A 15,186-nucleotide genomic window follows, 5' to 3' on the forward strand; every position below is an offset into this window, starting at 1 on the left:
TTTAAACAAACTAGTCTTCAGCGGTTTTGTTTACACAGCAGTTATCACACGAGGCAACTGCAAAAATACATTTATCTGTAATGTGATAGATGTGATCAATACCTGAACTTTAATGGGCTTTTTTGAGTGGAGGGGGATGTAAATAGTCTCTTAAATGTACAAAAAAAATGTACAAGTGAATGTGATACTTACTTCTCAACTTTTTGTGGATATTGCAGTACTTAATAAACATCCCAATTTAGAGTTACGAGCCTTCAGTGCAGTAGTGCGCTGTGCCGCGTAGCACTATCGCCTACTGACTTTACACATTCTATGTTAGCATGAGCTAGCTGTAGCAAAACAAAATGATGAGGTTTGGTTGAATATTTTGTTCTTTGTCTTTTCAACATACTGGACAATGTTTAAGCCTAATTTGTTCTAAGAGATGCTGCTGCAAATGTTTAATCAGCAGGTTTTGGAATATTTGTCATCACCATAAACACCTACGTGAACTTACCTCATCTGTGGTGGTTTTCCTACGTTAGCATTAAGCGATTTTCATTGTTCTGTGGTTTGGTGGAACATTTTGGTGCTAAAATATACAATTGATTTTCTACTGTTTGTGTGTCTGTTCTCCAGTCAACTTGAACTGTGTGACAAATAAAAAGCTCGAAGCAAGCACACGTTGCAACTTATTTGTAGAATGCTTTAAAAAGTGAGTTTTAATGAATTGGGAAGGGTAAAACTATTTTTAAAAACATGATTTTTATTGATCCCTCGAGCTAACATACAGTATTTTCACCAATCAAGAGTGGGTTTGGAATGCATCCACCTCGATAACAAGGGTTCAACTGTACAATGACATTCAACTAACTATACAAAATCAGTCAGTCAAACGGACTTTTTAATTGTAGTCCATTTAACATCCTAGAATAAAATACTCTCCTTGGGCCGTGAAAATGTATTTCATAGTGGCCTTAATCATCCAACAGTGGGCCACCCCGCCTCATTGATCCGGGATGCTGGAGTCAAATCTGCCGTTAATAATTAATTATTGGTTGGAGAGAGGCAAACCATTCGCTTTGGCGAGCGCAGACGGGGCACATTTGTTCACAGCGGATAAACGTGCTAGCTGCCGCTGTTGTGAAAGCGCTATATAAATCAGCATGTATTGTATGTATTGTATTGTATTGTATTGTATTGTATTGTATTGTATTGTATTGTATTGTATTGTATTGTATTGCACAGATGAGCAGTTCAGCCACACAGGATCCACCTCGCGCACACACACGTATTCTTGCGTCCGGACGCATTGACTCTAATCTGAAATGCACCCGATGTGCGTCGGGCCTGCACTCAGAGAGGCAAAGCTACACAGCAGACACACAGACCTGCACGCTCGTCTCCATCCAGCTATCCAATCAGCATCTTGCATGGCGGCCGTGCCAGCGCGGCCAATCAAATGACACAGATGCAGTTCCCCCGTTTCGACACCCCTTAACCGGAATACGCACGACAGTCCAGCTGTGATTCTTGGACCTAATCCAAGCAGCCTGTCGGGGCCCAAAATATCAAGCAAGGTGGCTGCTTGTGATCAGATAAAATCTTCAATCATTTAGCATCACTTTATCGCCTTATGGTTTACTTTCAACACGGAAGGATAGGAAGAAAATTAATTAAGCACCAAGTGGATATTTGGGAAATACTCCACAAGCAACAATCTTTTCTGTACCTTTTTTTGGGCAGTTTACCATACATGTACCAACTGGAGTAGTTGTATTAGTCGTAAAATTGAAAGTATTTCTTTGTACTCACTCTCTTGCTCACAGAGTTGACTGTAAAACTAGAAACATTAAAGAGAGAATTAAATATTGCACAGTACATTGAAACATAAAAAGGCTAGCTTAATGCTAACATGTCATGTGAAGCTCCATCGAGGGGCTAACGAACATTAGCATGGATATCACTGTAATTGTAAACCTTCATACAACTGTAGCAAACAAGAAACAGAGCAAACAACATGACTCACAGGCATTCTCTGCTCAGTGGGAACAATGACTATTACGGGAGCTTAGGAGGGAACCTGTGCCTCTTTTCTCTTGATCACACAGAAAATTTTATTTAGCATTTATATTGTCAAAACTCATTATAGTTGAATACAAAGCTATTCTGTTATATAAGTGGCAACAAGCTGATACACAGGTTCACTAAATCTTCTGCCAAATGGTGGAAGAGTAATTATGACCGTCACTATAGGACACTGGCATAAAAAGACAAATACTATTAGCAATATAGCCAAAATCGAACAATTGGGATTTTTGCCTGGTGTAAGTTCTTTATTACAAGTAAAACTCAAAAGACTACCACTCGAAAAAAAAAAAAATCCCTAAAATGCTGTGGGGGTGCTTCATTGGCATCAGCTGCTAACGAGGGCTTTGTACCTTGGAATGTCAGAATCAGAATCAGAATCAGAATCAGAATCAGAATCATCTTTATTGGCCAAGTATGTAGAACACACAAGGAATTTGTCTCCGGTATAACACGCTGCACTAGTATCATCGTAAACAACAAAATCATTGAACCATTTTCGAGTAACCAGTAGTTTTGAAGTACCATTTTGTGGTGCAAGAAGAGTGACTATGTCAGTGACTGTTTTCCGTGCCCTTGTCTTGATTCTTGCAGTGTGCAAGTCCTCAAGAGTGGGTAGGGCGGTGCCAACGATTTTTTCTGCCGTCCTAACTGTCCGTTGAAGTCGGATTTTGTCCTTTTTTGTGGCGGCCCCAAACCAAACTGTGATGGAAGAACACAGGATTGATTCGATGACTGCCGTGTAGAACTGTCGTAGCACCCCCTGTGGCAGGCCATGCTTCCTGCCACAGGAGGTGCTACGACAGTTCTGTCACCACCTACTGGATACTAAGCATAAATGGTATACGAAAACAAGAATGAAACTCGCAAACCAAGCAAATATCAAGCGGATCAACAAAAAGTTATATAAAGAAGTACCGGACACATACACATTTTATAGCGCTGATGTCATTATGTTCTGAATCGTCCTAATGCAGGCTTGCTGCGTAAAATCCGTCTATCAAGCAAACTGATCCCCAGCCTCTACGTTCCATGATGGAATCACACTTAGACTGTTGTTACAAACAGTATCATGGCTGACCTGGGCTGGCATTGCTGTATTGTACCATTTGATGGAAAACATGACTTTGTAGTGAGACGCCAAGTGAGGGCAAGCGTTGGAGAGGGACAAGCAGCAGCCAAAGTAACACAACCACTCTCACACAGAGATTTGGCCCAGATCAGCCAGAGAGATAAAAGAAGAGGATTACTCTGGCAGAATCACTTGAAAGTCTCCTCTGACTCTCTGCCACTTCTACAAAGTCACCTCTGACAATGAAACCATCTGCTGGTATGCTGACACATCAAAACCACGCAGGGGGGAAAAAAAACACTTCATCATTTGGGAAATATGCAAGGTCGAACAAGCTGTACGCATATTTTTACTGATTGAAAAGTACTTGTGGAAGGGATATTGCTGCGACGTCATACATACCAGTACAATGAATACCAAATTGTCACAAGTAATACATCTCTGAGACTCCCCCGCAACCGTTGAAAATCTGCGCGACAGAGTCCGTATTAAAAAAAAAGTATAGTTTTAACCCTCCGACATGCTTTTAATACATTAAAGTTATTGAAACACACCTCAACTGATTAACCCTTCCAGGGACAGCAGTTACATCAGTGGACAGCTTATCATGTTGCCAGGGTGCATGAAAGGGTTAAAACACACGTTTTAAAGTATACCTTAATGCGTGGTGATTGAGGAAATAAAAACATTAACTTAAACATGGTATATTGAAAAAATAAAATTAAAAAAACCCAAACCATGTTAACTAGCTAGCTTAATGCTAACAAGATTGCTTTGCACCATGTACGGGCTAACGGAAATTAGCATCAATGTAAAATGATGCTCTGTAAAGCAAATTTTATGGAAATGTTTGTGCACAATACTTTTAAGATAATTTGGTTTGAAATGTTGTAGTCAATTTTTAAATAATTCCCTTAAAAATATCCCAAAAATATTTTAATTTTAGCATAGTATACAAATGTTTAAAAATGTTCTTTATGTTGGACATTTGCAGATATTTCCTCCATTTTTTCTTTTAATCTGCTTTTTCAATTTGTTATAAAAACAGCTACAATCGATAAAACATAGTGAAATGTTTCCAGTAGACCCATCATTGAACAATGATTGGGGAGGGAAAAAATGGTGACTGCACAATGTCTTTTCTTAATAGTCAAATCTTCAACATAGCGGGAGGGCATGAATGATGAACCGCAATGGTTTGTGCTTAAACTACCACTTAAGCTTTGTCTACGACAACATTTTCTTACCTGAAAACAAGCTGCATGTGACTGTCTTCCATTCCTCAAATCAGTAAACCTGTGCCATTCAATTTGCACTCCATACATGGTAATGCTCTAGTTGGGGCGTACCAAATATGACCTAAGTGTGGGGGGGAATGATTGAGCAGCAAATAGAGCAGCAATCACGCTTGATCTTTTATTTTAAAAAACTAAATTTATTATATACTGTACATACACACAAATATATTATATACATACATACATACATACATACATACATACATACAGTACATACATACATACATACATACATACATACATACATACATACAAATATGTATGTATGTATATAATATATTACATACATACAAATATATATATATTTGTATAAATATATATATATACATACAAATATATATATATATTTGTATGTATGTACTGTATGTATATAATATATTTGTATGTATGTATATAATAAATTTAATTTTTTAAAATAAAAGATCATAAAAGATTATTTGGACACTGTTGATCCTCAACCACCTAAAATACATAGTATCTTCCAGAATTATTCCAGATTATTTAACATCCTGCCGAAGATTGCTCAAAGAGGTGATGATTTCTGACTTGAAATAGCTTATTGATTTCTGTACATCACTTACAAAGCTGCCTTGCCAAGTGTAATGAAACAAAGTCATAGAAAGTGGGAACATGAGAGAAATGAGAAGCCTTTCAATTTGGAGGATTTGTACCTGACTCGTTAAACCCCAGAGTATATAAAAAGGTCATATATATGAATACTGGAGGACACATGATGTCTGCTGCTTTGCTCTTCATGATCAGTGGTCTACACACTCAATTCTCACATATGAGTGTGTGTCTGGTCTACTAAAAACAGAGATAGCGAGAGAGAGAGAGAGAGAGCGAGAGAGAGAGAGAGAGAGAGAGAATCATAAATGTTCAACTTGTTCAATATTTATGATGAGGACTGATGATGAGTGTCCACCTTGAATCATTTACCATAATAAAAACCAGGATAATTGTTTGCAACCGCAGTGTGGTCACCAGATCAGCTCGCCGTTCAACTAGCTTTTTCTATTTCTTCTTGTAATGCTAGTCTTACTTCTCTGTCTTTTTGGCAGTTTGGATGCCCTGTAGCATTAGGCTTCCTTTCACAGATAAATCTTAACTGTCAGATCTACTTCAGGCACTTGGTATAGGAGAGTACACTCGCGAACGTCCGGGGAGATACTGTCGTGTGTTCGGTGTCCCATGTTGGCGATTTTGTGCATACTGCACACAGCAGTAAACACATGTGCCAATTTTATTCTCATTCATGTGTGGCATATGTAACGTTTTAAAATTCATATAAAATGTTCTTTTACATGGAGTGCCCCAGGGTTCAATTCAGGGGCCCGTTTTGTTTTCTTTGTACCTACTCCTGCTGGGTGATTAAAAAGCATAGCATTTCGTTTAAATTTTATGCGACAACTCTCACCAGTGCAAAATATCCCCAGCGCTTGTGTTCAGCATTTAGTCAATTTAAACATCCAAAGTTGCAATGACAGTAAGAAGGTTATACATTTTGAACTCTGTAGTGCCCCTAACACCTCCTTTACTTCTTAATCACCCTCGCACTTGTTATGAGCCCTGTTGTCACCAACGTTTGTATAACAGTTGACCAAGATTTTTAAATGGAGCAACAGATTAACTCTGAAATAAAATCATTTTTCTCTCAGTTGCGGTTATGAACTCAAGTCAAGCCTTTACTTTCTTGGAGCCACTTTTACATGCTTGCAAGATGTAAAACCTTTCTCCGGAATAAGGTCTCCTGTTTGTGTCCGCTTTTTGTTGTGTCAACAGAGCCTAAGAGGAACAACGCCATGGAGTGTGTTAATGCCATGATGTTACCGATCCGGAAGAGGTCAAAGGCATAATGGATTATAGTCTCCTCGAGAGCAACCTTCCAACCCAATAACACTGGTACCTCTAACAAAACGTCTGGCCTCAGACCCTCAGCTGCCGCTTCCACCAGCAGACCTCAGATGACCGCTCCTTTGTCATATCCACTTGTTGGACAAATTCACATTTCACATGTCAATTAAATGAGTGTTGCCCTGGTGATTTGAAGATCCCACTAATTGTGGTCTCCCTCCACCTCCTCCTCTTCCTTTCTGCCGTTGGTTTTCGCCTCGCCTCCCAGTCCTCCTTGGGTTCTTCGGACATTTTCCACATGGAAGAGCAGGGAATGAGGGGCTTTGTATCGTCGGGCCCCGCGACCCCCGCACCCTGCAGGCCACGCTTCTTCATTCATATTCGCTAATCACTAACTGGCCTCAACATTAAGTACATCTGCACTTGGGCAGTTGCTGGATCAAAATTGTTGCCTTGAAAATGATAATGCAAGTCCTTGTGAAGTGAAAACAAATCTCTTTTACATTTCAAACACGACAGAAAAATACGTTAATCAATTAATTGTCATAAAAAAGTGAAAACAATTAACGTGCATTTTTAATTAAAAAATGAGAATTAATGAATTATGAATAAACACCTCAATAGTAAAATCAAAAAATAGAATGACTTATTCAATTTTTTAAAAACTAATAACCAATCATTTTTAATAAAACTGCCATATTTTTGAATTATTCATTTTAACAACTTTTTGGGCCAATCAGTTCATTCAAAGACATGTTGTAGTTTACAGTGGTGTAAAACTGCCACCCATCACAGTCAGAACTGTTAGTAATATTTTGGTTTAGCCAAAATAAGAAAATCTTCATTTGTCCCACACTGGGAAAATATGCAGGCAACTCACGAGGTCCTCAGTATGCTGCAGTACAGTTGTACACCACCCCCAATAATAACCACATTGTTGAAATACATTGCACCTCTTCCTTGCTTGTGACGTGTTTTCCCCGTGATCTATCTGCTTGCCATTTTGCTCAAAGTGCACAATCTCCACCAAAATGATTGCCTATTTTGCGCCTGACACGCTCTAAGTAGATAGCGCAGGTGCTGGATGAATGCACTGAAGTCAAATGACTTCCCGCGCGCACTTCAATCCGTCCCCGCACATACAGTATGCCCTGCTATGATGACTTTGACATGTGTGTCACATAGAGGATTCGGGATGTGGAAACTTTTGAAAGAAAAAAAAAAAAGAAAGCACGATGGCCCTTGCATCCTTCCAATTCATTCCCATTGCCATTTACCACTGTTACTAGGCCACCTCCTAATAAGCGGCGCTGACTCCGAGCCCAGTAGACCGACATTCACAGCAGGCCAATGTAGTCCAGATGGTTTGGTTTGTACTTTATCGGAGTAACACCTCATGGAGCCACAATTTGCTGCAGGCTCCCCTTCAGAAGCGTAACAAAACAAAGGACAAATTGGACTTCCTTTTGGTGCCAAAGCTGCGGAGATACCACACACACACACACACACACACACACACACACACACAAACTCACACACGAGTAAAGGAAGCAAAGAAATTAGCGGAGCGCAGAATCGTTCAAATGGTGACACGACCATTAACCCTTTCATGCACCATTTAACATGATAAACTGCCCACCGTAGTAACCGCTGTCCCTGAAAGGGTTAAATTTGGTACATATACAGTGGTACCTCTACTTATGAAATTAATTGGTTCTGGAAGAAATGTCTTAACTAGAAAAATTTGTAAGTAGAGACACGTTTTCCATGTAAATGCCCTAATCCGTTCCAAGCCATCCATCCATCCATCATCTACTGCTTATCCGGGGCCGGGTCGCGGGGGCAACAGCTTTAGCAGGGAAGCCCAGACTTCCCTCTCCCTAGCTACTTCTTCCAGCTCTCCCCGGGGGATCCCGAGGCGTTCCCAGGCCAGCTGGGTGACATAGTCTCTCCAGCGTGTCCTGGGTCTTCCTCAGGGTCTCCTCCCGGTGGGACATGCCCAGAACACCTCACCAGGGAGGCGCTCAGGAGGCATCCGAATCAGATGCCCAAGCCACCTCATCCGGCTCCTCTCGATGTGGAGGAGAAGCGGTTCGACTCTGAGACCCTCCCGGATGGCCGAGCTTCTCACCTTATCTCTAAGGGAGAGCCCGGACACCCTGCGGAGAAAACTCATTTCGGCCGCTTGTATCCGGGATCTCGTTCTTTCGGTCACGACCCATGGCTCGTGACCATAGGTGAGGGTTGGGACGTAGATCGACCGGTAAATTGAGAGCTTCGCCTTTTGGCTCAGCTCCTTCTTCACCACGACAGACCGATACAACGTCCGCCCGTTCCAAGCCCCCTCCCCCAAATTCAGACAAATGTTTTCTGTAGCATAAAAATACATCAAAATATGGAACAAATACATGTTACAATTAGATTATTGCAGAATAAATGAGAGTTGTGCATAATCTTCTCTGTGTGTCGAGTTTTTTGTTCAAACTTGTCCGGGTAAAAATTGACCAGAGTCTAAAAAAAAAAAATAATAATAAAAAAATGACAGAGTAAAGAATAAAAATGATCGTCATTTAACTTTTAACTGCGTTCCTATCAGGTTTTTTGCCCTGTTGAGTTCATGTTCTCTCAGATTTTTTGCCTGGTGTTTTGTCAAGAAATGATCCAAGTACGTTTGCTTTTGTCAGCTTTTAACAATCATTTGAAAATGTCCAAGGCAAACATCAGCCCATTGAGCGATCGCCCGACAGGTGAAGACTTTTTCTGGGTGATTCCCATTTACATAAAACTATCGCCTCATGACCCGAGGGGTGAATGACGAGGACGCTGCATGGACACATCTATCTTCACACATGAACACATTCGGTAGAGGTGCCTCTTAGCCAATGGGATGCCAGGATGACGCTCGATAATAGCCAATGGCAAAGCAGCTATAAGTATGTTGCATTCAGGAAACTCGAAGCTGCGAGTAGCAGCCCATGGTGTACTTTTACCTTTCCTATCTTGAAATGTCTTTCGTAACAAGGGCCACTATTTCCCTGTTGAGGCGTTTTATAACTTGAAAATCTCGTATGAAGAGATGTTCGTAAGTCGAGGTACCACTGTACTTTTATTTTCAAAACTCCCGCATAAAATTCAAGCTTCCCCAAAAATGCTTTGTCATCTAGAACTATTGTTCATTCACCTTCCGAGCCGCTTGATCCTCACTAGGGTCACGGGGGGTGCTGGAGCCTATCCCAGCCGTCTTCGGGCAGTAGGCGGGGGACACCCTGAATCGGTTGCCAGCCAATCGCAGGGCACACAGAAACGAACAACCATTCGCACTCACACTCACACCTAGGGACAATTTAGAGTGTTCAATCAGCCTGTCACGCATGTTTTTAGAATGTGGGAGGAAACCGGAGCACCCGGAGAAAACCCCGGGGAGAACATTCAAACTCCACACAGGGAGGCCGGAGCTGGAATCGAACCCGGTACCTCTGCACTGTGAAGCCGACGTGCTAACCACTGGACTACCGGGCCGCCCTTAGAGCTATTGCTTTTTCTCAAAAGAATTGTAACCCCCCCCCCCCCCCCCCAACTCCAAAGCTACAGGTGAATGACCCATGGAGGTCCAGGGACCACGGTTTGCGAACCGGCATGGCGGTTAAATCCTAATTTAAGTGAACCAAGACGTGATGTAGTATCGGTGATTCTGCAGCCTCCTTAACAACATCTGACAATGTTATGGAACTACATGAAAAGAGTCAACTCAAGCACAATGCCTGGTGAAAAGTGGGCTTAGAAGGGCTTGACCTCCCATGACTGGGTCACAAACATGACAACGTTTAAAAAAACGTCTTGGGGATTAAGTGCTTGTCAGGGCAGTCAGTCGACTCTCATCTCCATCTTTTTCTTCCCTCTTCTTCCACTGCCACCTCAGCGAGCGAGTGCCGCGCGTGAGCCAGTCGGGGCTGAAGTCCTGTTAGTGCATTTGTGCGCTCATGCGAGAGCTCGTGTGAATGAACGTCTCCGTCATCGCCAGAACCGCCGAGGGAGGCTACAAGTCTGCGAAAGGCCGAGGGAACGCCGGCTGAATTAAGAAGCGACAACACGTGTAAGTGCATTGGTGAGTTTTGCAGCCACGTACGTACACGCAGACTAAACGCAGCACGGGTCGCGATTATCCTCGCAAGGAGGGTAATGCAAACGACAAAGTGATGTCTGAAGGATGAAGGCGCCACCATGAAAGCGCCTGAACAAACACGGTAGAGCCATTGCTTTGCATTCCATATATAAAACCTTGCTCATTAGCATACAAATCGAGATCAAAAGAATTCAAGATCAGCGCGTGTTCAAAGAATTCTTTATCAGAGTGAAGTCAAGGGAGCCCCACGGGCCCTGACGACCCTCCACCCCCCGAATCCCATTTCCTGTCCACTGCCAACAGCTTCACCGGAGGAACGGAATTACACTCGCGTTAGGGTTGAGGTTAGGGTTAGTGTCCATTTGGGTGAAATTTCACTACGAACCTAAAATGCATGCTCATCTTCTCATGTGAACTTGATTTTTGACCGTATCTCAAAAATTCACATGAGATGTTTCATCCTGGATGGAACCAATACATTTGCCCGTTCAACGAGAATTGGTATTTAAACAGTCGTCTTCATCCTTCCCGTTTTGACATCAGGGCGACCAAGATGACACCTAAAAATTGATCAACGGTAATCAAAGAGGATGTTCTCATAGAAAAGTGGTCCTTCAGCTTCGAGTGCTCTCAGCAGGTTTCGACTGAGACACTGGAAGAGTCACCGAAAGGCATGGAGGAAAATATCCATGGGAACTTCCAGATATCAAATCGCTTTGAGGAAATTTGCCATTTAGCTGGCTGTTGGCGAACAGCATGTTGCGCAAGTACCTAAACATTGATGAAATGGACATTGTGTATTCAAAAGTTTCGAGAAGGTCAAATGAAGGTCACCTGTAAAGGAGGTTCATCCTTGAATTTCACCAGAATGCCAAATACACACCTACGTTTTTTTGTTTTTTTTTGTTTACGCCAGTGCGAACAAATTCCCGAAAAGACAGTGCTCGATGTTCCGCTGTTCCGCGTCCTAAAACCAGCGGCAGCAGGCCTCATGCATGATGACGCTTTGTCTCCTCTCCATTCACTAATCAATGACAACAGTTGCACCGATGGCTCGGATGGCAGAGTCTTGTTGAAGTGTCCTTTTTTTTAAATTTATGTTATTTTTTTTAATTGTCATATCGTAATATGCAAGATGTGTATTCAAGGCGGGGTGTCACATCACTATGGGGGGAGGTATTGCGGTCAGAACAGCCGTCCTTGAAACGTTCCCAAAATCACTTCAAATTATTTCCAAAGGTCGAAATGGGTCCATAAATCTATTATGTGCTCCCGCCGTTCTTATTTTTACGACATTGTCTCCCCATGATTGCCGCTGTTGTTGTTATTTGCCAGTGCCGCAGCCCTAAAGATTTCTGAATACTTTTGAAAACACATGACAACGCGCAGAACAATTTTCAAGCAATCATCTTTCCGCCACATTTCCTTAAAAATGATTTCAAAAAGATTTGCGAATTTAGTCGGCGCCCCAGGTATCACTATATTCAACAACTTTCTCTTTCGAAGTTTTGGATTATTGTTCTGGAACCGCACAGGAATTGTTTTAAAGGTTATTTGGTGCACATTTAACGATGTTTTTTTTGGGTACATCTTAAGCATGGAGCTGTCGTTGACATTGACAAAATTGTCAAAGAAAGAACCCTTTTTTTTCTTGTCATTAGTGTACCTGTCCTAAATTTTCTTTTTCTTATCACAAGTATTCTAACATCCCAACCAAGATTCTGGTCTTTGCTCAGATCACTGCATTCTTTTGTGCTTCCTACTCGCCGATTCTTTCGCCAAAAGGGTTGGATCACTTTCTGCCGACAGCGTGCCCTTGTCGATCGCACTTTTCTGGCTAGAAGTGGTGATTTGATCCGATGACACAGCGGGGATACTTTGGTTTGTCATATCGTGTGAAAGCCCCACGACTTTGAGGGTGGCTGCCCCTCAAGGTCGAGATTAGAAGCGGCGGCGTTTGCAGCAGATTACTAAAAGCAGAGCGCAGTCGCTGGTGCCTAGTGAAGGTTAAAATGAGCGAGACATTTCAGGTCAGCACCCATTTCCCTCACCGGCTTTGAAGCTGCCATGTCGCTCGACGGCGGACTCTAACGCCGCGGACGCATCGCACTGAAAAGTGCGGCGACGAATGATACCATCAAAATCAGAGGCGCTACCGATTGCGGTACATCCTGACTGAATGGGGAGCGTGTAAAGGAGAAAAATAAAAATGCATAAGCTCTGGACATCAATCATGGCAGGAAAATTGGCTTTCCATATGCAATCCATTTCCTCGCTGTTCGCCGCTGCGGCGTGGATGACGCTATTTCCTGACAACTATCCTCAAACGCACGCACAAATATTATGTAGGGAAACGATTCGCAAGTGGTGCCGTGACAGATCATTGGGTGTGCCGAGGGATTTGATACTATGTCACCAAATTGATCTAAAAATTCTTTAATACACTTTCAATAATGTATCCCTAATCAATATCCTATCTCAGAACAGACAATTAAATGCTCTTCCTGAGAGATGGGAGGAGGTAAATAATTAATTATCCATTTTTTGTGACAGTTTGGTGTGCCATGAGTTTTTGTTTTTGTAAACTACAGTATGTTCCTCGGCTCTATACGGCTGGTAAACACGGGTTGAGGTTATGTTCGGAGATGAAGGAAGCAGGATATTTTCCCATCAATGACCTTTAATAGAATTGCATGTGCCAGTCTAAAAATTTGCAATTTCTGGCTGTATGTATTTGTAGAGCAGTTTTCCGTTTGGGTTTTTTTGTGCCAAGTTATCAAAACGGGCATTGGATATAATGGATCGTAAAAAAATGAACTGTTGTTTTGTTTGTTACAGCTGCAGCTGTTGTGAAAGCGCTATATAAATAGGATGTATTGTATTGTTTTTGGATGAAGACCCGACCGATTGATCGGACATCCAATTTAATGGGCCGATATTATCCATTCATCCATTTTCCAATCCGCTTTATCCACACAAAGGTCCAGGGGTGGCTAAAACCTATACCAACTGTGTTTGAGCAGAAGATGGGGGAAACCCTGAACCGCTTGCCAGCCAATCGCAGGGCACACAGAGACGAACAACCATCCGCGCTCACACTCACACATGGGGACAATTCAGAGTGTTCAATCAGCCTGCCATGCATGTTTTTTGGAATGTGGTAGGAAACCGGAGTAGGCACGGGGAGAACATGCAAACTCCACACAAGAAGGCCGGAGCTGGGATCCACAAACCCCCGACCTCTGCACTGTGAGGTCAATGCGCTATCCAGTCGATCACCGGGCTGCCCTGGGCCAATATTAGCTAATTTAAAATCGTCAAAAATAAGATGAGGTTGTTTTTGTTTTTTGTTTTTTTCACATCACAAGATGAGACAAACTCAAAAAATTATATATTAGTCAATTATTCTGCGTGTATTTTTTTCTTTTTTTATTGCTCTAAGCCTTAAGCTACCAAAAAGAAGTTATTTTTTCATTATTTATATTTTTTAATGAATCAGTTATCGGGAATTCATTTTGCCAGTTATCGGAATCGGCCAAAAGAAAATCCAAATCGTTTGGGCACTATTTTGTACTAAAGTCAAGGAGTTGAGTTCAGCGTGTCAGCACTTTGGCCAGCTGTGCCCTTCATGTATTTCACAAGTCACCCTTGTCTCTCCTTCTCTTCTTTTCCGCTTACTGGCCCAGTCACCCCCACATTAACAGCCATCTTTATTTTGCGGCGTTCTCACCTCCCTTGTAAAGCAGTGATTTACACTTGTGCACTAAAAAAAAACAGCTTGAGACAAACAAACATATTAAAAATCCCAAATGCTGAGGTGTTCAAAATCGCAACAGTGCCGGGGCTTGTTTACTGAGGCCACCAAAACTCGCAGGTTAATCACCATTTGTTTGTTTTGCCGTTAGCGGGATTACGCGGAAAATATTTCAGTCAATCTTTGTGGAGTGCTTGAAATCAACCCTTTGTTTTTTATCCTCAGCCTGGTACATGCAAACAAAGTTCTGGAGCAACAAAATTTTTAAAATGTGATTTTTTTTTAACACAATATCATTGGTTGTTTAGATACGCAGTGTTGACAATATATTCTGTAGATCATAGATGAATTAGTCAACATTGAAATTACTTGTATATCACACAGTGGCACTATTTATATCAGATTTTACAACAATTGCTTGTTTGCATGTACACAATAGTTTAATTTAAAAAATTTTTAAAACCACCTATAATGCAATTTATCTGCATTTGAACCTACCTCCCCTCCACACACACACCAGCCCAAAGACCACCTTTGGTGCTCTCCAAAGTGAAATTCAGCCCCTCCAAAACAGATTAGCATTGTAAACACCATGCAAATCATGTTTGCCGTGTTGGGGGTCCAAAGGTTGCGTGGGTGAGCATAGGGCCATGGTGGTAGTCTTCTCCCTTGGACACCACGCGCGCATAAGCATAGCACTACACCCTGCACCCACCGGTGGCATGTCCCCACCTCCTCCCCCCGAGAGACGGTGCCCACCTCCCTGATCTCCTCCGAGGAACTTGTCAAAGGGAATTTAACACGAGGGTTCCAAATTCCTATGAGGTGATAATTATTGTCACTGCTGACGGGGGGGGTTGTTGGGCATCCAGCACAGAGTAAACAAGCAGTGGGTGCCTGGTCACCCAGTCCCTCTCCCACCTATACCCCCCCACCCCATCACACCAACAATTTGCTTGCCCGTGACCTGCGTAAATGAAGCCATTAGCCCTGGTGTGACTGTGTGTCACCTACGGCA

Source organism: Hippocampus zosterae, chromosome 1 (genome assembly GCF_025434085.1).
Source record: "Hippocampus zosterae strain Florida chromosome 1, ASM2543408v3, whole genome shotgun sequence".
Taxonomy (NCBI): Eukaryota; Metazoa; Chordata; class Actinopteri; order Syngnathiformes; family Syngnathidae; genus Hippocampus; species Hippocampus zosterae.